Below are 24,785 nucleotides of genomic sequence, written 5' to 3'. Positions count from 1 at the left end.
TTTTCCTGACCTGATGAGCTAAGGAGGAGGGATAAAGTGAGTATACTCCAAAGATTACACATTCCTTCACCACATTATTGTACAAAAGGTCTCAGAAAGTTAATTATTTCAGCAGCTTAAGCATCAGTTTGGCAGCCAGCTTCCAGCCCCACTCAAAAATACAGACAGATCTGCATCTCTCCCAACACAAACTCTGATTCACACCTCAGTCCAAATTGCTGACCTTGTCTAACTTTTGTCCCAGCTTTCCCAGTCATGGTCAGGATAATCAAGTTCTTATAGGAAAGGTATTTTTGCAGACCATCCATCCCTTAGCAGCCGTTTCCTGCTCTACTCCAACTGTAGCAGTAGCTCCTGCCTCTCTCCCAACACTAACCCTTCCACTCACCCTTCTTGTCAGGACAGCCTTACCCAGGACTCTCAGACATCCTGGAAGTGGAAGAGTTTTCAGTCAAAAATGCTTTTCCAGCTTCCCTGTTCCTTTGGCCTCATTTTCACCCTACACCATTTGTAACACTCCTATTATAGTGATTTTTAAACTTAACCCTTGCTAATAGCCTTATCTTTTGCTCTTTCCCTAGGATGTCTTCTTAATATTTTGCTTTAACAGTAACCATATCCCCATTTAACTTGTGCAGTATCTCTGAGGAAGTTTTAGAGCCTATGAAGAGATGTTATGTGTAGGATTTCAGTTGGATTTGTAGTGTTTACATAGAAATGCTCAAATATTTTTGAGTATTTAATTTTAAATTTATGCTAGCTATCCACTATCATTTGTGCACAGATTGAATGTACATGAATATATCTGTAGTGATGACTTGGACTGTCTCCTTGTGTCACCTTTGTGTCTTTGTATCACCTGCACTGCAGTGTCTTCTCCCAAACCCCAGACCATTCCTCCTCCCTTCTCTTCCTCTGCCCTTTATTTTCCCTCTCCTTATAACATCACAATCTCTTTCATGCTTCATACTCTGTTCTCTCCTGCTTGCTGCTTCTCACTGAGACAGAGGCCAAGGGGTGCCTGAGGGCCCCATGTGTGTCTTTCCATGTGGTGGGCAAGAGGCTGCAGAGGAGGACCTGTCTGGGTGAGCTGGCAGAGCCCCATGCTGCAGGCTGGGGGAGGTGAGCAGGCAGGGAGGTGTTGCCCTGCTGTGGGGCACAGCCTGTCCCATGGTGAGACAGACACAGCTGCTGCTCAGACCCGCCGTGGCATTCTGGGCACATCTGCTAAGGGCAGGCACTGTGCAGCCATGAGGGCCCTCAGCACTTGGGAGGCACAGATCATGGGATGGGCGTAGAAAAAAATTTGCTTTTTTGGTAAAGATTTCCCTCCTTCATTTAGATTCCTGAGCAAGTGATATTTTTCCCATTTCCTATGTCCCATACCTTTGATGTTTTGGTGCTGGAATTTGGTTACCTGAGCCACTCATCTGGTTGCCTCCGGTCTTTCTGAGTATCATCATCATAATAATTCTTACTATTCACCTACCTAAAAATTTCTGGCTATTGCATTTTTGCTATTTCAGTTCCAGTCCTTTCTAGATTGTTCATAAATACAAGCAAATTAAACAGTGTGGAATCCAGAGTGAAACCTTGAGGCATATGATGTTTTCCAGGGTGAAAATAGGCCATCTGATTCTTCACTTCTTTTCCCTTTATTAAAGTTTCATCAAAATAATAGTTTTCTTCCTTCTCTGAATTCCTACAGTTTCTCTTTTTTGTGATGTTTGCTCAAAGGGATTTTGACAGTCTCAATAGGTGATGGCTTTCCTCTGACATGGCCAGAAAATTATGAAGGATTAGTGAAACACTTTTGCCTTCTCTGGCTGTCATTTTAAACACCCTGTTACTATTTTCTTCTCATTCTTAATGTTACTTTCAAGAAAGGATGGCTAAAACTTTTCAACCAAATGTAGCTTATCAGATTCCAAAAATCTATTTCTATTACCATCCTCATCACACCACCCCTCAGCACAACCAGGTTTTAAAATATGGAGATCAGCAGTAATTGGAAGAGCATGAAAAAGGGCAGATTTCAAGAGCTTCAGGCTTGATTTTCCAAACAGTTTGGTACTGATACCTGGGACTGGAGTGTCACAGACCTGACTCAGTGGGAACAGAACTGTGTTGTAAACCTGACCGAGAGCTGTGCTTTGGCCCCTCTTAACAAGCTGATGAGTCTTCATGGCACAGTGCATCTCTGTGCAGCTAACAAACTCAGCTTCCAGAGATTCAGTAAACCTTTCATTAGCCTTTTGGTGGAGCAAAGCAGCTTCACAGCTATTTGCCTGATAATTAGAGCAGAATTAGCTTGGTGGCCTTTGCCCTGTGTGTGGTTGTACCAAGAAGACAAGTTTATTATTTGGAAGTCCTTAGAAACTGCTTTGGAGAGTGTATATGCTCACCCCCCGCCATCTCAGACAATGAGGAACCCTATTTTTGCAACCACTTCTGCATGGGGTGAACCTAAAACCTGCTTCACTCATACGGAGATACTGAGGAGGTGAACATGCCATTGCCTCAGACATTCATAAAATTTCCCTTCTAACCTTCACAGTTTCTTCAGGACTAAGAGAACACTGAGATCAGGCTGCTCATGTTCCTTTTCCCAGTGAAGTGTAGCTTGTCCAGTGGGACATGTGCTTCACTGCAGCTGGTCCTTTAGGCTGCCATGACTAACAAAGTAGCTCTTGACTAGCTGCATGTGTGTATCCCTGGTGTTCTGTTATTGCCTAACTCTACTGAGAAGAAATGGGTGCTGTATTTGACACCTTAGCCTACTCAATGGACACAGTTCCTGGAAGAAAAACCCAAGCTAAACAAAACAAAACCCACAGAAATCAAAACAGCTGGGAAATGCTGCTCTATATAATCCCAGCTGTCCTGTCCTGCTGCTGAGAGGAGCCATGTGGCTGCTACAGACACATGCAGGAAAACAATGGTATTAGAGGCATTAGGTATTTGTTCAGCAGGCGGTGGGATGCAACCATTCCTTGGGCACTCCAGATGCATTTACAGTATTAAAAGGTCAAACAATCTTTCTATTTCCCTGTTTGCTTCAGAGAGTTTTGTTGAATATTCTCATTATTTGTTATGGTATTTCTTTGATTTAAGAGGATTTCTCTACACAGCTGTAGTTACTAGAATGCCGTGGGTATGTGTGGTGAATGTGCTATTACAATAACAAACTTCTTGTAGTAAATATTTATTTTGAGAGCAAAGCTTTTAGTTCAGTTGTGCATGTGGCAGTAAAGACAAGATGCACCAGGTAATCTGGAAAAAGAAAAATAAGTGAAATGGAAAAAGACACAAAATTAATTGTTTAGAGTGATGACTTCTGTCCCTTTCTTATGGCCTTTGTGCCAACTTACTTTTCATTACCTTTTTTTGACAGACAGAAATCCTGTACAGCAGCATAGAGACCCTGAGAATGGGAATTTTCAAATTCTTCTCTTCACATAATTTCCTTCTAATTGCAGGCAGGGCTTTTGGCCCTATGAATTACAGAAAGCCCCTGAATCCCAGAGCAGATGTTAGGGATCCTTCATGATCCCCTTCCAGAACTTGCCTGCTGTTCCTTAACCACAACACCCTTCAAGAGGGAGGTGTCAGAAGAGGAAGAGGCAAGAGAAAAGGGGTTGCTGGAGCAGGAAGCAGCTAAACACAGCAATCAAGCCCTCTGATTTAGTGAGAGAAGGTAGAGGCAGTGGGGACTATCTGCAGGTTTAGGAACAGTAGGAATGCTGGCATTATCAGCCAGAGATAATGAAAGATATTATAATGAAGTCAGGGAATCAAAGGCATTATGTCATTATTTTCACTCTATATTTGAAAATCCACAGCATATGGACTTGGATAAGGCTGATTACTTCCCAGAAGAAGTAACCAAAGAGTCTGCTAAACATTATCTATTAGGACAAAATATATCTAGGAGTCTTGAGAGGGCTCGCTCAGGAAACATCTGTTTTCAATGAGCCTAGGAGTGCTGGCAATATTGCAGAGGACTGCAAAGGTCTTAAGTTTTGCCAGGACTTTGCCACCCCTTCAGAGGGGTGCAACAGGAGTAGTTAAGATAGTTATAAGCTGAACAACCTGAAATTAATATCTGGCAAAATAGTGCACAGGGGAATATGAGGTTCTATCTGGAAATATAATTAATATCAGGCAACTTAGCTTTCAGGGAGGTAGAGCCTATTAAACAGAACAACTTTCATTTTGAATGCAAATTCAGTTATCAACAGAGACTGCAGAGAGATAATGTGCTTTTGCACTGTGTTCAGCATGCCCCAGCACAGTATTTTGACTTGAGTCAAAAGAGGTAGGAAATGCTACCTGATGGGAGCGAGGTTTTTAGGAAATAGTGTATGTCCAGTGTTATTTCCATTTCTTTATTGGTGATCTTTAAATAAATATAAAATTGCTGCTGATAAAATCTGAGGATGACACACAAACTGAAGGAGTAGCCAATAATGATGGCAACAGAGTGGTTACACATATAGGATGGTGCAGCCTGCGGTGCCCATTTCAATAAAATGCTTTTTAATGTTGCCAAATGCCAAGTCATTCACCTGGATTGCAGGGAAACCAGTTTTGATATGGCCAACTCTTATTCATGACAGCCCTAGCACATGATTTGTTTCCTTTTCTTTCCTCTTTTTTTTTTTTTTCCCATCTTGAAATATCTGTTAGGGTAATACATTTGGATCCCATCACTGATGTTTTGCAAATGGTTTTTTTGCCAGCACAGACTGTTTTTAGGTGGTTGCATATGTTAGTGTTAGTCTTCTACAGGTGAGGGTGAATGCTGTACCAGCAGTGAGTGAATCAGAGCTGGTGGAGGTGACTGTTGAGACCTACTCTGTGCTCAGCACAAGTCACTCTGTTGCTGACAGCACCCTTCTCCTTATGTGCTTTTCCTACCCAGGGGCAAGCTGATTAAAATGGTTCATATCATCCCTGAGCTTGGTGCTCTGCTTGTGACTAGATTCATGCATTGGCTGATAAATTACACCAAGTCAAATGTGCATTTAAAGTTACTTGAAGCACTTTCTTGGACAACGGCCCTTCCCAGTTCATTATTTGGGCAGTCTCATATAGTCTGTCCAAGCCACAAGCCCAGCTTACTGCAGCTGGTTCTTCATTAATAGACTCTCAAGGTTCAGCATTCATGCAGCGAGGTTTGAAGGGTGATTAGCATCTTACACTGTCTTGGGCAGGGTAGGGAAAGTCACAGTAGTAGACTTTCTCCAGCTTGTACTTGCTTCACAGCATCAAAACCTCATATTTCTACATAATCATGCAAAAGATGATACAGGGGGTGTATATTTCCAGTTAATTATTATGAATATCTTGATTTAATGCAGAATCTTGCGTGAAAGTCAAAAATCTTAACAGAGAAGTTGCACATATGAAAATGGATATCCATATATCCATTGATATATGCTCTACTTTAGTAGTTTTTCCTCCTTGAAATCAAATATCACTTACTCTAAGTCCACAAATTCCTGTGGAAAATTTTATGGTCACAGATTTAGAGTATATTGTCTCCACATCTCTTTTCATGGATCACTGCACCAGGCAGATGTCAACAAGGGTGCTGGGCTCAAGTCCTGACTTGCAGGACTGGTCAGCTCTCCCCCATCACTTCAAGATGCTCCTCTACATGTTCATGGCACCCCACTGAACACACTCAAAAAGCTCCTGCCACTAAGCTTGTGAGAGCTGATGAGATCACAACTTAGGAAAACAGCTCTATTAAAATAGGGTCTTGAATATTGAACCAATTTCTCAGACGTGCTTCCCTTGTTGTTAACCCTGACAGATCAATGGATTTAAATTTCTTTTTCTAATGGGCTTAGCAAGCTTTGATGAAAAACAAATGTATCTGTGAACTATTCTCTCTTTCTGTCCAAGAGACTGCTTCTTGAGATACGTACCCAGTTATAAACATAATAGTGTTTGTTAAGGGTTTTTTCCCCCCTGTGATGGTTTTATATTGAAAGGAATGAGATACTGTTAATTGTACTAATCATGCATCTTTCAGAACTTATTTAGTGGATTATATACTGCCTCCTCTTCCCCCTGCTTAATAATCAATGATATGGGCATACTTGCCTTTGGACTCTTTTTTAACCACCTGAACCTACAGGTGGTTCCCTTCTTGCTGCACTAGAAGGGAAAACAGTGATGTAAAATTAATTTTTGTGATGCTAGCAATCAAGGAGTTCGCAGTCCCCTTTCCCTAAAAGTCACCAGCCCATGGATGTTGTTTCAAGTCTATTTACAGGAGTACTGATGACTACAATAAGAGCTATAAAGGAAACATGAACCTGCTCCATGTGATGATGTGGTGAAAAATTAGATGCCTCTGGAGAGCTGGACCTGAACTGCTGTCTCAAGGTTATGGGGGCTCCATTTTGCCACTGTCTTTACCAGCCTGTGAGAAAGAAACAGGTACAATCTGCTTAGCAACAATGACCCAGTAGGGAAGAAGTCTTTCCAGGCTCTCACTTCTTCCAGCTCTTTTTAGCAGATGTCAAAGAAATTGCATCTGACCATCAGCACAGTGCCTCAGGGACTTCCTACACTCTACTCTACTCTTCCTTCTCTCTGAAGGTGATGGTTGTGTGGATGACTACCTCTGCCCTCTTCTCCCTTGGGATAAAACTGCCTGAGCTCCTACTTAGGGTTCCTCTGAGGTACCTCCTAGGCTTGCTTTGTCCAGTCTCATGACCCCCAGCAAACTGTGGAATAGGAGTCTCTGGGTAATTTCATTTTGCTGGGGGCCTTGTGTGACCTGGGTTAGTGTCAGAATCTGGGCTTGGGCAAGGTTAGGGGACAGGAAAGTGCATAGCAGAGGGACATGAGGCTCAGGTGGCAGGCACATGAGAAGTGATTTTCAAATTTACTATGTCCCTTTTTCTGAATCTTTTTTGGGCTCTCATTTCCTGTAACCATACTGTACCATTTCAGCAGTTGACAACCAGGCTGGGCATGTGGTGCTTCTGCACCACAGGGGACTTTGTGCGCAGGCTTGGAGCAATGAGAAATGAAGGATTAATTTGGCTTGTCCTTGCAGTGTTGGCTTTTACATTGCCTCTCTGTGGTAGAGAAATTTCAACATCTGTAAATAATTCTGAACTCCAGAGAAGTGATTGCCGGTATTGCATTACCTGTGAAAAATTCTTGCCCCAAAACCTTATTTGTGGCTCCATTAACCTAAAGAACTTGTCTGAATGCTCCATTTGCCTTTTAAATAAAGAACAAGTGATTGCTGAGGACTCACATCCCTATCATTTTGCGTTGATTTCCTCATTATGAGAGGAACATAAGGGTCCCCGATCATTATTTCTGACTCTGTCATTAGCAAAGGTCTGGAAAGCATGTTTTCACTCCATTAGCCTTCAGAAATAAAAAGAATGATTGCATAAGTCAAGAATAATTATTTCAACCAGTTCTTCTCAATGTATTGCTGTAGAACAGGCTGTGATCTAAACAGGAGCTGACAAATTAATTTATATTATTTCTATTTTCCAGAAAAATCAACATGTTCAGGACTGATTTAGAAATACAAACAGCTCTATGTGTGGTTTAATGTGCCTATCTGATCACTTATGACAAACATCAGGAAGCTAATATTTTCCTTCAGGATGTCTGCCATGACTCCTGCGATTTACCTCCAGAAGAGTGGTAGAATAGAGATACCCAGATCTATCATGGTCCTTTTGTTTCTCAGAAGTGTGTGGATGCTTAGGTTAATCAGGATGGACCTCCTTCTGTGATGATGTTGAAGTTCACAGTTATATGATGGCATCTGAGTCCAGGCATGGTCCAGATGATCTGAATAGGGTCCTTTCCATGTTCAGAGCAATTTAATTTTTGCTTTAAAAAATGAAAGAATGCCCCCACACTTGTTTCTTTAAAACACCAAAATGTAGCCATTTTTCGTCTAGATACAGTACTAAAACTTGCTGGACCTCTGATGAAATCTGTAATTCCTTAGCAGGGCATGCTTGCCACCAAGAAGGGCTTATGCAGGACTGCCTCTTTTGTGGTGTCTTCAAATGTGACGGTGTGAGTGTGTAGGAGTGGGCAGTGAGTCAAGGCCAGTGAGGAGTCTCTCTGTCCCACCACTGCTTGTTGTCACCAGGACAAGCTGCTTCACAGCAAAGGGAGGCAACAGACAGTAGGATGATATGATAACTCAGTCTTGGATAGACAGGACTATAGAAGAAGCATAATTTCTTATTTTGACTGAAAATCTTCTTATACTGCTGCAGATAATAAAGTTAATTACAATGCAACTGAGAGCTTGGAGTGAAACTGCATTGAAGTTCCCTTTTCCAACTGAAATAGACTTTTAAATCTTTTCTTAAAAATTACCAATGAGCCTGTTGGCATGAATGAAATCATCTCCTATAGATCTGTGCAGCTCCTTTCACCACAAGTTTCTCAACTGGAGTCTTTGGTGGAGGTAGAAAAGATCATATTCTCCTTATCAGTGAAAAGTTGTGACCTGGTATTAACATTTTTTTTTCAAGGGGTTGCCAAATGAGATGTGGATTGCAGCTTGAAAACATAGGTATTCTGTGCACAGATGCCATTCAATAAGAGACAAAGGTGATGAGCACAGAAAAAAAAACCTCAGGTGATACTGTGCCAGAATTTTATGTTAATTGCACACCTTGTTTTCCTCATCTCTGAGTGTGCTAGGTCATAGAGAGGAAAGAGTTCAAAAGCTTGACTCCAGCAAACCCACAGAAAGCCTTCAATCATTCACACCTCACTATTAACGCAAATCATAACCTGAAAGACAAAGAAAGATGTCCTCTATCTGATAGTGTTGTAAAACAATTATGATGGTTCCTTTCTCCTCTGAACATTCTTCACAGAAACCTAGCCAGAGCATCTAAGATAGAAGAGTCCTCTGACTCTGCTGTAAAAAAGACAGCATCAGTCCTGAGACAAGGAATTCATCTCAGCAACAGACCTTTAAAGGATCTGAGCCCATGTATCCAAAGAATAACAACTGGTGCATGCCACAGTACCTTGTAAAAGCAGGCACTGTGGCAGCTGACATGACCATTACTTTTGCTGGAAGATTCATGGTACAGGTAAAGCCCCATCAAAATATCCCAGAGAAACAATGGGGTATACCTGGGGAGCTGTGAGATATGGCCAAATCTACATGAGATGAGCCTTCATCCCACTCCAGAACTGTGATAGTGACACATAGGTTGAGGAGGTGTTTTGAAGCATTTGGGTGATAAGCCCCCAGAGCTCCTCACAGACATCAAGGCTAGAATTACTGTCAGATAAAGCAGAATGGAAGTAAAAGTGAAAGATGAGATAAGGAACACCATGTTAAGGGCTCCTAGAAGGGCTGTGACATGGACTGCATGTTCTCATCTTCAGGTTGCAGGACACATCCCTGTGAGCTTTTTCTACTGGGAAAGTCACATACTGGGGTGCTGAAACAGCTTGCTGAAACATGGCCGTGTTATAATTGATAAACACACTAATAGAGTCTTCATTGCATTATTAGGACATTTAGAATTTACTCTGGGAAACCTTTCAACTCCATTAAATCCACCTTTGTCACAAGATAAAATGCCGCTCATAATAGGCTCATTAACATGCAGATTGCAGTTCAGCCCCATCCATTATCAGCTGGCAGGCAAAAGTTTCTAAAAAGACCCCAAGAAACATTTTCCCAGACCAGGGGCTGGCTTCCTTAGCATGTCTGTTAGTCCTGTGTGGGATGTTTCATGACAGGGAGCTTTTTGCTATCTCCCTGTGCTATTTAAATGTACGCTTAACACCAGCTGTAAACAGTTAGGGATCTGGAAAAATCTGCCAGGAGTTCCTGCCCTGCTACTAGGGTCTTTATTTGACTCAAAAGCTGCCATGAGCAGAAGATGCCAGCCCCATGCAAGAGCCGTGGGCATTTTACAAGTGTCAACTGGTCTGATTAAGTGCATTAGAGTCAGGTGTGATGGTTAACAGTGAATGATAACAATGGCATTTCAGTCAGGATTCCAAACTTAATCTCTCACACTCTCACAGAGATAAAAGAATAGATAATTCTTCCAGCAACAATGACTACACAATAAAGTTTGCATTTGCTCTGTACTGATGAGCTATGGTGTCTGGTTTCACCCAGTGGCACTTTTGAGACCCCAGGGCTGGGGTGGTGCCAGCTCAGGATTTTACAGATTTCTGATGCTTTACAGGTCTGTCTGCTGGAGCAGGGAATTAATGTCTTTGTTCTTTCCTACTTTCTAAAGTTCAGATCTCCAGTCAGCCACTGGCTGGGAAACATAGACTATGGGAAATTGAAGTTGTCCCTAAGTAATCTATCTGAGCTTACAACTTTTGGGGCACAGTTTACTGATTTGAGTTCTGAGGATTGTCATTCTGGGTCTGGCACATCCACAGTAAGAGAGAGATATAAAATTGTCACTGGGGTAAGAGGCTCAGCATAGCAGCTAGACTGGGCTGTAAGGATGACTTTCTAAACACTGAGAGCAGCTTATCTGAATGAGATGAAAGCCTGTCAGTGACTGAGGTAAATGAGAAGCTTGACATGAAGATCTGAGACTTCAAGGCATTGCATTTCTGCAACCTCAATGCCACAACACCACGACTTAACAGTCCACTCAAGCACAGATTCAGTGAGTAGCTGAGCTTTGAAGAAACTTTCTACTGGATAGGATCCATGGACCAAAGCACATTGGGCTCAAGAGAGCAAAACTCCTGCTGAAATTGTAAATGAAACGTGGGCACCCCACTTTCTTTTAGGACAGTGCCTGCCATGAGAAAACCCTAATTCCCTCCAACCTGTCCTTCATCCCATGGTGCAGACAGCAGTAAACTGTGGGCAAGGCACTGTGTCACTGGAATGAATGAGTGTCCCACAGCTCTGTATTCCAGGAGTTACTGTTCGCTGCTTAAATTCTTACAAAAGAAAAACTGTTCTTTGTTTCATGTCAGTCTAAGTCTTGCCTGTGTTGCTCCTGAACTGCCTAGCTGGAGATAGCTCTTTCAAAGATGTTTCTCACAGCCCTCTTGACCAGCCCTAAATTCAAGGTACAACCAAGTGGCAAATCAGTGAGAAAACTCTAGTTTTGGGGCAGGCAGGACAGCTAAACAAAATATACATCCCACTGCTAGAGAATAATGTGATTTAGTAGACAAACAGCAAGACATTATGGTTAGGTTTTACAGCTGCTAAATGTGTTAGTCCTTAAACAAACATCTAATGGGACTTTAGCCTTTATTATTTTGAAGCATCAGGCTTCAGAGGACAGCAATTTTCTTATAACATCCAGCATTGTGTTTTCAGGATAAGGGATATTATTTTAAAAAGTCAAGGCAGAGTTAATCCCTGATGTTTAATTTTCACTTAAGCTTCATTCAGTTTGTATTTTTGCATTTCCCCCTGCACTGAATTCCTCCTCCTTTTCACTCTGCCTCTGGAATCCCAGCTGTTCACATTTCCATTGCTCAGGCTTCATGAAATGAACCCAAGATTCAGATTTTGGTGAAATCGGAAGATTTTCAATAAAATTTCCAATTAACTCCACCTTTTTCAGAGAAAATATTATTATGTCTGTATCTTGAACTATGCTTTGTATAGCAGCATGGCACAGCTCCTGTAATCATGTCCTACCAGTTTGTTGAGCCCCTATTTTTATATCAACTGTATGCCTACAGATCTCCCACAGATGAAACAAAAGATGTTAATTATAATCACAGTTGGGCTGTTCTGAACCCCTCCTTGAAAATCAAAGCAGTTCAATTATTCCCTTTACTCTTAATATTTACCCATTTCTGTATTGCTGGTTTTATCTGGGGTACAATATGGTCATCCAAATACAGGTTAGGGTTGGAAATTACACTAGGTGTATTTCTTGAAAATATTGAAACACTTCACTAGGTTTTGGCATTGTGTTAGTTCCTTTGAAGAAAGATTTTTTTTTTTTTGTTCTTCCATCTATATCCAACATCTTCTTACTTTGCATGTATCATACCCTGAGTGCCTTTAACTCACTAAGTTAGCAGAAACCTCCCCAGAAATTAGGATCACATCCTGCCAGGCCAATGATTCATATAGTTCACTGAAAGGTTTGGTGGACAACGTGAATGGGCTCAAAGGTCCAGGAGAAGGAAAGGTTATCTCACAGGATGAGGGGAAGTGGAGAGGTAAAGAAAGACAACAGAGTGAGGAAGACAATCCCTTCCTTTAAGTTGGGCTCAGCTGACCATGTATCAAGACTTGGCTTCACCTATGATGGAGCAAGTTCAGTATCTCCTTCTGGATGCATGGTTCATTTGGAAAAGGTATTTATTTTTCATGGGGAAGAGATACATTTTTTTAAATTTTTGTGATGCTATTAGAGACAAGCAGCAGTCCTACCTCCATACCCCTTTTCCCAATTCTCTTTGCAGAGTCAGAGGTTGTTCTTGTTTACAGGTGGCATCTGAGAGAGGCTCTGAGGTCTGTGTGTAGAGTCCATTGAGCCCACATAACCAGTCAGACTTTTCTTCTTTCTAATTGATCTGCAATTCTTTTTTTTGTATAACTGGGGAAGCAAAATGCCTCTACTGCAGTAAAACTGTGCTTCTCACTCTTGATCCTCCAAGGTTTTAATTTATTGTCTGTACTTTGTTCTGGCCCAGGCTTCTCCTCAAGACCCCATGTTGTCTATTTCTGTGTATAAAAATGATCTGTGTTGACACAGGATTGAGTGGGCACTTTGCATTAGCAGCTCCAGCATTTGCCTTTGTGCTTTATTTAATGCAACAAAAGCGTAATTCACAGCAAGGTGATTTCCTGAAAGGTTTCCCACTGACAATTTGTCTAAAAAAAGATGCTGCTTGAGAAGACAGAGAAGTGTGTTTCTTCAACCCACTCAGCAAAGTTACTGAGGAAATCACCAAGGCTTTGATGTTACTGCTATGGCCTGAGGTGCATGTTGCAGTTCCTGGGCTCCTGGGCCCACCGGTATTTCATGAAAGAAAATGAAATCTTGCTAATTCAGTGAGTATTATTTTGGTCAGGTTTGGTCCACTTTACTACACTTCATGTCATCCTATTCCATTTATTTGTTTCCACTTCATTTCAGATTTTTTTTAAAAATCTTGAATTAGCATTTATTTAATAATAATTCCTCTCCTTTGTGTTCTGTTCACTTCATTCCCTGATTTCAAGATTTTATTTCCTTTCATGAAATGAAGAATTCACTGCAGTTCATGTCATCTCATTCCATTTAATTATTTGAATTACATGTAATATTTTTCTTTTTTTTTTTAATTGCATTTCATTTAATCATAAATTCTCCTCTGTTAATTTCATGTTGTTCTCCAATTTTGAGATTTCAAAAAATGTCATTTCAGCAATATTTGTAACTTTTAACTGCACCTCATGGCATCCCATTCAATTTAAATGTTTTCAATTAATTTCAAAATTTTCCTTTTTTCTTTTTATTGCATTTCATTGTAATTTCTGTCCTATATTTTTGGTTCAATTTGTTCCCTGATTTTGAGAATTCATTTTCTTTTGAGATTTCATTTATTTTCAATTCTATTTCATTTCATGAAATGATTCTTCATTTCATGAAAGGAAATGAAATCGCAGTCAGAGAACAAATTGAAATGAACAGACTGGACAGGACATACGATAGAAGGAAATGCAATTAACAAAGGAAATGAAATCTCGCAAATTCAATGAGTATCACTGTGGCCAGTTTTGGTCTGTTTCACTGCCCTTCATGTCATCCCATTCAATTTAATTTTCACTTAATTTCAGAATTTTGGGGTGTTTTTCAAATTGCAATTTACTTCATCATAATACATCTCCTGTGTGTTCATTTCACTTTGTTCCCTGATTTCAAGATTTCATTAAGTATCATTTGGGTAATTTATGGTCCTTTCATTTCAATTCATGTCATCCCATACCATTTAAATATTTTTACTTAATTTCATATATTTTTAATTGTAATTAATTTAGTAATAATTCCTCCTTTGTCTGTTCATCTCACTTCATCCCCTGATTTTGAGATTTTTTTTCATGAATCATAATTGCGGAGGGGAACTACCCCTCTTTTCATGTTTTTGGGAGCTGTGGCAGTAACCTGCAATGTTTCATCTGAGCTTTCTGAGATCACCACCAACTCTGATCTGCCCTGCCTTTCACGCAGCCTACCTCCTACCTTTGCACACCAGGCTCCCTCGTCCTCACCAGCCCACGTTGTGCCACCCAAAGCAGGGATGTGCTTGCTGTGCACTGCTCTCTCTTCTGCAGCAGCAGAGTCTTTCCACTGCTGCTGGCTGAGTGGTTTTTAATTATCCTCCTTGGACTTTTGTGCACCATAATCAACAGTTAATTGCAAACAATCAGACAAATTGGTGATCTAGGGAAGCGGAGTGACAGACGGGAGCAGGGGCTAAAGCAGGAGCCGACTCCAGTGATGGGCACAGTGATGGCAAACAGCGGTTTGGAGTAGAGGGGTCTCCGTGGAAGAGGGGCTGCAGTGAAAGCCAAAGCATCTCTTCTTTTCTCGGTCCCTGAAGCATCTTCACTCCGCAACTCACTTCTAGCACATCACCTTCCTTGTAAGACAATACAGCTTGGTTTTGCTGGCAGCATTGCAAGGTCCCACTAGTCTGTGGAAAAAAACCAATACACTGGAGGATGGCAAACAAGGAGACTTGAAAGTCACAGCACTACAAAAAGTGTTTGGACAATGCTTTCAGGCATGTTGTGTGATTCTTGGGGCTGTCCTTTGTGGAGCCAGGAGCTAGACTTCAGTAATACTTGTGGGTTCCTTCCAACTCAGGATAGTCAGTGGTTGTATTACAAGGTAGCAGGAACATTGCTATTTTTCCTGTAGCTATCCATATGTTCCCTACACCTCAGAAGAGTTCTGCCGGGCTGGAGGTAAGCGCCAAGAAAGTGCAGATGGAGGAGGTGGCCCCAACAAGTGGTGCAATCCCAGCCACAGAACAATCTTTCCAGAAGAATGATTGAAAGCACAGGAAAGAGTTCCTGTGCCTAAAGCTGGTATTTTACCCCCAGTGCACAAGGGCTGTCATGTTTCAGGTTATTTCCAGTTTGACACTACCATTAGCAACAAAAGGCGACCGATGGGTTTGTGTCCGTTCAATTTGCATTGCTTTCGGTTGCCGTATTCTCGGTCGGGGTGGATTATCTCTTCTTCTAATTAGCGAGGGAGCGCTCTCTTCTAACACGACGACGGCATTTTCAGAGGACGCCGCTCCCCTGCGGGCGGCCTGCGGGCCGGGGATGCCCCGCCCTTGTCCCGCGGGAAGGGCAGCGGCGGGAGCGGCGCCGCGCCGGCAGGGGGCAGCACTGCCCGCCCCCGGGCCGCGCTCGGGGCGCTCCCCGAGCCCCCGCCCCGCTCCGCCGCCCGCACGCGTGCTGCTCGCCCGCCTCTGAAGCGGCAATTAAGGGAAGGGAAAAAAAAACCCAACAAAAACCCCCAAAAACAGCAATAAAAAAAGAGCCCTTTTACAATGCGCCACTGTCTTAAGCTTACAGCGCTATAAATTGGCACCGTGAAAGTGTAACTCGGGCTGGGTGTTAGATAAACCTGACGCACTGCTGGGGGAATGGCAGAGATCTTAACAAACTGCATAAAATACAAGTTTCTGCAATGTACATAAAGCTTACTATTTTGTACCCCTATTAGCTGGCTTTTACAACATTTTCATAAAAAATGGCAAGCAATAGAAACAAGCAAATCAATTCAGAAAAATAACAGTGACGTGAGCTTGCATCTGAGAAGCGATGATTCAGGCTGTTTTATTTGTTTGTTTGCCTATCTTAGGTGGTTTGAGAAATCTGGGTTAATTTAAACATATTTCCCTTCCAGTTTCTTTCATTGCTTTGCTTCCCGCAGGTCAGGATAAACACTGCTAGATAATGAAGGCACAGTAAAATTGATTATTCTTGAATATATTTACAGTCTGATCTCCAGATTTCTACACCTCAAATGAAAATCAGCTGATTTGATCCCTGCTGCTTTTTTATGATCACAAAATGATCTCAGGGTGTGTATTCTCCTCATCTCTCACCCCTCCTCCAGTGGAAAAAAAATTCTCCTGCGTTGTCTGTTTATTTTGACCTTCAAAGCCTTATCTCCTGTCTTTCTCCTCTTCACTAGAGGAACCCTGACAAGAAATTTTGAGACCATAAATAGCAATGTCATTGTAAAGCAGTACCATGGACCACAGCTCTCCTTCCTTGTGAAAGGTGAGCAAGGGTATGCAGCTTGTTAGCCTCCTTTTCTGAGGGAGGGGAGGGAGAGCTGCACTTCATTTTGAAGTTTCATGTGACATCACAAATCAGGTTCCTTGGCAAAGAGGGGAAGCAAACACCAAATATGCTGAAGTGAGTAACTCCCTTGAGTGAAGAGAATCCTTTAATGTGAGCACAGTGTAGGTAATGCACTATTTATTTACTGCAAGAAAACTGTAAAGAGCACAGCATTGATTTCTTGGCTTTTCTTTTTCAGGTTGGTTTCACGGGGCTTGCTCTGTTGGGAGGATTTTCTGAGATGCATCTGAATAGCTCATAGCTGGATGGCTTCAGTTCTGACCCCCTGACCCGAGGGAGGTTTGCCACTCTCAGTATTCCTGGAATGACACAGGGGCTCTGGCTGGAGTCAGGCCAGGACATTAGATGAAACTGCTTTTGTGGCATTTCTGCATTTAATACTTAGAGGACAGATCTCCCGCTGTATCTCTCTGCAGCATTTGACTGTTGACCATGAAACTCTTCATGTCCTTGCTGAGGAGGGGATTTGCAGTCTGGTGGTAATGGTTCAGTGGAACATACTCAGTTATTAGAGATGAAAACATATGCCACTACTATGAGTGCCTGGATGTGGTGCTGTCCCACTAAGACCTATGCTTTTCCCCTTTCTTGCTGACCCAATTGAACAGAAGGTCATTGGGGTATGGGAGACATTGCTGCAGCCCAGAACACTTCAGTAGCTCATGCTGGTTGTGCTATTCCTTTCTGTCATGTTTTAAGATAATACATAGTCAAGTTCAAAGTCTCAGTCCTTGCGAGCCTTAGTAGTCTGGATCAATGTATCTAAAAAAGTAACCTTATTAGCACCATCTGATTTATATGACACTCTTGCCATTTTCCATTGCAGCAAAAGGAAAGAAGTGGCCCTCTGATACCCTCCTCCAGTAGTTTTAAGCATTGCCCAGTATCTCTCTGAAATGTGGAAAAAATAATTTTACCTGAGACTAGGACTTCTCTTGCTGAAATTACCAGCATGTACGGATTCCCTTGCACTTCACATGAACAGGGAATGTTCACTTCCTCTAGAACATGTGTCCCTCCAGACAAGCACAGGGCAACACAGAGTTTTACCAACAGAATGGTGACTGGCTCCTCAGAACAAAGCCAGGAGCGCCTGTGCAGTCTATAATGTCTCTCCCTCAGTCTTTCCATGCACACACATTCCCCATATACATAATGCTTATTTTTAATTTTCTGTGTGCCCAAACCATACAATTTCTAAAGAGCGTTAAAAATATTGAATTAATTCAGAAGACAGAGGTGAAAAGTATCATTCTGAGATATTTACAGGGTTGGTAGTAGTAACAAGAGAGACAGTTTCTTTTTTTGATACTTAAGTTAATTGCAGGCATCTAGGGTTTAAAGACCTTGTGTTATTGATGGGGGTGTGTTAGCAAAAGGAGAGACTCTAACATTAAACTGAAATTTAGCATGTACAGTAGGTTGTCAAGAGAAAAAAAAATAAGAACAAAGGAGACTGCTATTATCTTTTATTATTATCTTTTAATTCCCCCCATCTTCTTTCTGCATGCTCTCTCTCTCTGTCAGCCTTCTCTCTTTCAATAATTACTATAATCAACTTACAATGATAACAGAAACAATCTCCTGCAAGATAACTAAACAAACCACATGTTATCTGTACTGAACTGTTCTTACTTACAGTAGGCAAATCACTTATGGAAAAGCCAATAAAATTTTAATTAAAATAGCTTGTGTGTTGTCAGTTAAGGTGCAAAGAGGGTGTGCAAATACATTCAAAGTGGTCCATAAATTGCTTGGTATTTGATAGGACAGGGAGGAGGGCAAACCCACCTGAAAGAGAACAAAGCAAAGCTAAAGCCCACTAAGCTTGAGGAGCTCTATTTTTGTTGTTCTATACAGAGCATTGATTGCTTGGGAATTCAAAAGCAGGGGGAGAAGAGACTCCTCTCTTGAGCAATGATCACATCCACCCACCTCCACCAGTGCTGGGAGTGAGTGAACAAAAGTTAATTAAAGATTTTGCATCTCCCCACTGCAGCGCTGCATTGATAACTCTGCATCCTGAGATAAACTACAGCTCTCCCACACTGTATCGCTAATACAGCTTCAACCTGGTCCTAGAACACCATCTCAGGGATCAGATGTTTGGTTTCCCTGGTGTACTTGAGGCTTGGCCTTTCTGCTAGGACTGAAACTAGGAGGAGTGATGAATGCCAGCCCATAGTTAGGTGCACGTCTCAGAGGAGCAGGACTGTAGGTAATTACCCAACTATGAGTCACCATGGCTTTGGAGGATTTCAGTCCTCTGTTAGCTGTTTGCTCTAAGCATAGGAAGACTGTTTCACATAAAGGCAACTTGGCATAGAAGAATTTTTGCACAGGTACTGTGAATGTGAAACAGTTCTCAGGTGACTAAAGCAGAAGGTTTGCTGGAGACAATTATGACATGAGAAGTTCTCAACACCATTCAATGCCCTGAGTTTGCCCTGCTTCTCCATGTCGCCCTTTTTTAGGATCTGGTGTGAATGCTGGCATGGTCTTTTCATGGCCTCTGTGCTCCTACAGCAGGCTGGGAATGGTGGCTTCAGGGGCCCCTTTGAAGACAGAAGTGCATATCCTTCACCCAGATTTTTTCTCCGAGCTCTTGCTGCAGGGCATCTCTGGGAGGAAATCTTGGCAGTGATATGATCAGCATGGATCAACAGTTGCGCTTTGCACTGTTCTCACTGGGCGAGTGAGCAACCACTTCTGGGATTGCATTTAGGGCAGAGAAGGCCCATCTCATACAGCATGATATGTGAGGATGTCCCAAGACAGTGTCTGAAATTCCTTCCTCTTGTTTCAACCTTCAGCTTCAGCTGTAATGGGCAGCTATTTCTTGCACAGGCCGGCCAGGAGAGCCCTTGCATGTGGAGAAATGCAAGGCTGAGAGATGGAAGGACCTAGTTCCTTGTGGAGCATATTGCTGTGGTACAGCTATTGCAGGACACTGAGTTTTGAGGGTATTACAGAGGGATAATGCTTACATTTAAAGAGATCTAAGAGCTGTACCTAATTACAGAACCACGGCAGCCTGGCAAGGCAGGACAGCTGGAACACGCCTCCTTTTAGGCTGGAAAAATAAGACAAAGGTATTAAAATGTATGATCAGGGTCAGAGAGATAAGGTCAGTAAGAAGACCAAGGTTAAAACATCAGGCTTATATATTCCCAGAGCTGTGCTTAACATGTGTCTCAGCCAAAGATCTCTTTCATCGTTCATCTTTCATCTGAAGATCTCAGAATGTTTTATGTCCCGATTTGCTTTCTCTATGCAGCTCTGTTGAAAGCTGTTGGTCTTTCTTGGGGGAAGAGTTGCAGGATGCTCCATGCTGTACGGTGTTTGTATTGCCTTCAGGTCCCCGCAGAGTGGAGATGGCTGGGGTTAGTCACCAAACTCACTGGGAATGAGCTAGGTGATTGTGCTACAGGAAAACAGATGCCATTGAGGGAAGGTGTAGGAAGATGGCTGAGTATAGATTGAGATGATTTAGTATAAGAGGTGGTTGTTCATGTGACAGGATAGATTTGCAACTGGTTTAAGGGTTATTAGGATGCAATGGGATCTGTTGGGGAAGATGAAATTGGAAAGCCTTATCAATATATTGCCTGGCAAAAGATTTAGAAAATACAGAGATTGAGGTGGTAACAAGTTTTGAGATACCAAACCTTAGTTACTGCACAACTAGAAAACAATAATACAGCCAGGATGAAGACAATCCCCCCTGCTGGCTGGACAATGCCCTTACCTACAGATAGGTCCGAAGGTCAAATGGACTGTTCTATCTCACCCCCCAAAATGTATGGTTCATCCCACACCTGTAACCCACCCCTGAAGCATCAAGTGTCTGTGACCCCATTGGCCCAAGTCTTGTTCCAGCCCACCTTGAAGCCCCCTGATAAGGGGTCTCTGAGGGGCCAAATGCTCTCTTGGAACTTCTGCCCTCTTGGAACTGCCCCTCTCCTGGAACATCCTCTTGGGATCCTCTCTTATCTCCCCCTAGCCCTTGCCTCTCCTTTCCCCCACTCCCTAGGGCCTGCCACGTGTAACGTCTGGTGACTCCAAGCAGGGTCTTTCACCCTCTCTAATAAACCTGATATTCTAAGAGCAGCCTTTAGAGATCTCTCGTCTCCATCCATCCAAACTGTCCAGGAGTCCAGAATCCTCACAGGATCCATACAGGGAAGGGACAGCAGGAAACAAGGCTGATGGTCAAGCTGGTCAGGAGGAAAACCAAAGCTCGTCGTTGTTGATGTCCTTCAGAGAGAACATTTTTGAAATCACAGCTCTGTGCCAGGCAATGAAAGAGAGGCAGCTGCTGGCTGGGCAGGATGAGGCCAGCCCAAGGTCCTACAGAACAAGCCATGAGAGGTCTGTGGACTGGTGTGCCACACTGCATATGGCCAGGTGCTGAGCAGGCTGAGAAGGCTGAGCAGAGCATCCTGGCACCAGCACAGGTAAGAGTCCCCAGAGAGCTGACAAAACCAAAGTGGGTTTGACTTTCTTAAATCTCATGTCTAGAGACTTGAATACTGTGGAAGAGCTAGACCCTGGCTGAGACTGAGGGAGAGGATTAAAAATTACATATGAGCAGTAACATCTGTGGCTCCACAGAGCCTGGAGGGGAAACTGAGGCATCATGACTAATACCCTAATGAGCCACAACCATGGGCCAGAGGGTCTTTGTCTCATTACTGCTTTCTCTGATGATGAAGCAAGGCACCCTCTGGCATCCAGAAAGTCATGGCTGTTAGCCACAAGCAGACAATTATAAACTGCTCAGAACAATCTCCCAAAATGAAAATGGAGAGACATGTACAAGACTGAAACAACTGCTGACTGGCAAAGCAGGGAGGAGCATGGTACTTCAGCTGCTACTGGGAATTGCCACCGGCTCACTTTGAGTCCCACGGGCGGTTTGCTTTGGGCATTCTTGGGGAGACCTCTGCAACCTATGACCTTTATGCAAGCTCTTGCAAGAGGACACTGTGTGAAGTGGGGGCAGTTTCCCCTGCAGCAGCCAGTGACTGGCAGCTCTGGCTTTTTTTTTCCTCTCTCCATTTTTGATTACAGAATTGCTCTGTTATTCTAGCAGGTCTGAAATTAGATACAGGTGCAAATTAACTAAGTCACAAGTGCATTACATTTGGTAATTTTTCTGTCAAGAGTCATGCTGAAGGGTTGCAGAGAATAATAAGAGCAGCCGAGAGCCAAGTGGCTGGTCCAGGTGTGCCCGGCTGTTGAGTGTGCCTCCCAAGCAGTAGTTTGAGGCACGGGGTATATTTTTACAAGAGAGGCTGCAAAATCACCCTCTTCCTGGTAGTCTTCTACCTCTGATTTTTGTCTGCTATTCCTCTCCTCTGGCTGCAACTGTCTTTGAGTACTCAGCCCCCTGATTTCAGAGCTGCAGTTGTCATGGCTATGTTGGGTTCCTGGGATTTCAGAAAGACAGTAGAGCAAAAGCCTGGATCATCCTCCTCCTCGTTTTTGTAACAGTGTAGGCCCTGTGTAGGCCCAATGTATTTTCCAGATGAAAAGAGAAAGTCTGTCAGTCTGCCCAGCTGTGACAGGTAGATGAAGGAATCCAGCTCCATCTGCCACCAAAGAGATACACAAGCATATGCTGCCCCTCCTCAACACCATGGCTACCTCTCTGCAGCTTGCAAGAGAGCAATGGTTGTGGGGACAGCTTCCAAGCAGCAGAGCTAATCCAACCAGTTGTCACAAAGCAACCATCAGACACTGTATTAGGAGGTGTGAGTGTCTTGTGTAGAGCACAGTATAACTAACAGAAGTGAGGTGGTTGGCAGAGGACAATAAAACAGTGAGAAGACATATGAAAGTGTTATTCTACTGTGGCTGCTCACAGATGCAGAGTGCTCATTTTGTGGAGGGGCCATTTCTGGCTCCCTGTGACAACTTGCTAGTCATTTCAATTCCAAAGATGCTGAGATTTGAGCACAGGAACTGAGATGAGTCTCAGTACCAGCTCCACTATGTGAAAACTTTCTGCCCTGATGGGCAATAAAGGTCCAAGAGAGATTATGAGGTGCCTGAGCCAGGGAGCTGAGCTCCTTTCTATAACTCTTCAGATGAAGCTGTGCACTTATCTGTCAAATCGAGGTTGCAGTGTGCTGGCAGGTCAGCATGTGGATAAAGTTAGTCCTGTTGCTGTCTCACAGATAAGTGGAAAGCTTTATTCACCAAGCAGATAATCTGGAGGGTTTTCATTGGGGCAAAATACATACTATTTATATAAAAGATTAAATGAATGGTTCTATGCAAATTTGCTAATTAGTTAATTACATAATTGCATCAAATTTTACTGCTTCACAAAGCTGGCATGAAACCATTCTAGGCCTGAATTTCCATTTGTTGTGGCATTCAGACAACTCCTCTGTCTGAAGTGGAGCTGAGCTCTTTGCCTGTGCTGGGGATATGCATGTGGCTGAGACAAGGCTTCACCTCCTTCTCCCTTCCCTGAGGGCTACTGCATTACAAGGAATATTGCTTATAGCAATGCAGGACATACTGGAAACGCCTTCCCCATTTGGCTCCTTATTTTGATTTATGGGAAATTGGCTTCAGTTTTGGTCACATTTTCTTCAAAAATGATATGTTTTGTAACTGGAAAAATAGGTCAGCAGTTGCAGACCTAATTTCAGAAAGGTTTTCTTGGAAGTGTCAAAAGTAAACATGTGGGTACAGTGACAGTGAACTGCTTATACTGTTTCCTTCTGTACTAAGATCTTCCCTTTCCAGCTTGTGTAGTCAAAGATGCCTTCCAGGAATGAATCAGGATACAACCATCCAACCAGCTGCTCTGGGTGAGACCCAAGAGATGTTTCACTCAGAATCCAGTATCTGGCAGCAGCAATGGCCTAGAGAAGAGCACCAGAAATAAATCACTTCCCTGGTGTGCTCTCCTTGGCTGCCTGTGGACTGCAGTCATATGACCTCCTGAGCCAGAGGTGGCACTGAGGGGCAGTGGCAAACTGGTTCTCATGCATATCCTATGTTACACCCCATTTGTCTTTTGAAATAACTTTATTTTCACCCTTTGACCTTCCTAAAGCCTTCCTTATCCCAGTAGATTTTAGTGGATTTATGAAATATTCTTGCTTCTTTCTTCTTGTTGTTAAATTGTTCTCTGAAATATTTTAGTTGTAGCATATGTGGGATATGGAAACTTTTGAGAATTAGAGAACATTATAGGCAGTAGCTAGGCACCATTAACACTGGGATAAACCCATAACTCCATTATGCAAAAAGAAATCACAATTCTCCTCATTCTCACAATTTCTGAATCAGTCTTACAGGGCCCCTCCCTCCCCTAGACTCCCCTGGCCTCTGTTTATTAGCACAGAGATGCCTCTGAGCAAACTAAACTAATTCTCTACCCAATGTCCTGGTTCCTGTCTTCAAAGCATTTCTAATCTGTTTTCACTTCTGTCACTGATTCCACTGAGGCTCTTGACTAATCACCCAAACTGTTTGTAACCTTGCCAGCTCTGTCCATGCTGATAGCCTTGCAGACCTCACTGACTCATACCCACTTCTCACAGCCCTGGTACAAAACTGAAAGGTTAATCCTCCAAACCCTTCAGTGGTCACACTTCCTCTTGAAAAACACAAGGCCATTCTCCACTGTACTATCACAGTGCTAGGAAGAAGGTAGAAAGATACCCTTTTAAGATAATGGCATTAAACCTTAGTTCTACATTCATTTTACACTACACAGATTTTGTTACTACTCCAGCAGAATTTTTCTATTGATTTCTCTGAAGCATCTCAAGGCATTCTTACAAAAGATTTCCAAAGGTGGAAGAATGGAAAGTTTTCTTGACCTTTCTGACCATTGCTCTCCTCTGAGTGTGCTCTCTCTAGGTAACAAGTCACTAGGACCACTCATCTGGCCAAAAGGTCATTTAAATTGTGTACAGCACTTACACCATTCTAAATTATTGTGTTGTACCTGGGGATGTGATCTACTAGAGCAGGAGTTTGGATCACTGGCCTTTGTTGCAAACTGACAATCTCAATGGCCTTGTTCTCAGTAAAGACTGTCTTGGTGCTAAAGTGAATGGATTATAACCCTGTGACCCAGCAATTACACAAGTACTTAACCTATCTCTTATTCTAGAAAGATAAACATTTACTACCTATCCATTCCCTTTCTATGACAATGTTTTCACTATTTTAATATAGCACCGATTAAATAAAACTGTTCCTTAGCTGTAGGCCAGAAATGAACTGGGCATGTGTATGGAAGAGTATTATAATACCTAAACCATGTGTGTCAGAGGTCCCCAGACCACAGCATCTTTTATCTGTCAGGAGTAAAAATTTGGACCTTTCAGAAAATATGTAAGACCAGTGTAAGTAGATAGTGGTAGTCCCCCAAGGCTTCTCCAGCCTCCATCCT

General features: G+C 42.6%; 1 long non-coding RNA gene across 1 annotated transcript; it reads left to right on the top strand.

Moving 5' to 3' along the window:
- Nucleotides 1-6,465: 6,465 nt before the first annotated feature.
- Nucleotides 6,466-18,048, top strand: LOC146767976 (uncharacterized). The gene is made up of 2 exons (XR_014954414.1): nucleotides 6,466-16,276; nucleotides 16,539-18,048. It is a non-coding gene; the product is annotated as an uncharacterized LOC146767976 (long non-coding RNA).
- Nucleotides 18,049-24,785: the final 6,737 nt, after the last annotated feature.

This window comes from Lonchura striata, chromosome 3 (assembly GCF_050655825.1).
Source record: "Lonchura striata isolate lonStrDom1 chromosome 3, ASM5065582v1, whole genome shotgun sequence".
Taxonomy (NCBI): Eukaryota; Metazoa; Chordata; class Aves; order Passeriformes; family Estrildidae; genus Lonchura; species Lonchura striata.
Note: the sequence above shows the minus strand (reverse complement) of the source record. Positions and strands in the feature narration are given on the sequence as shown.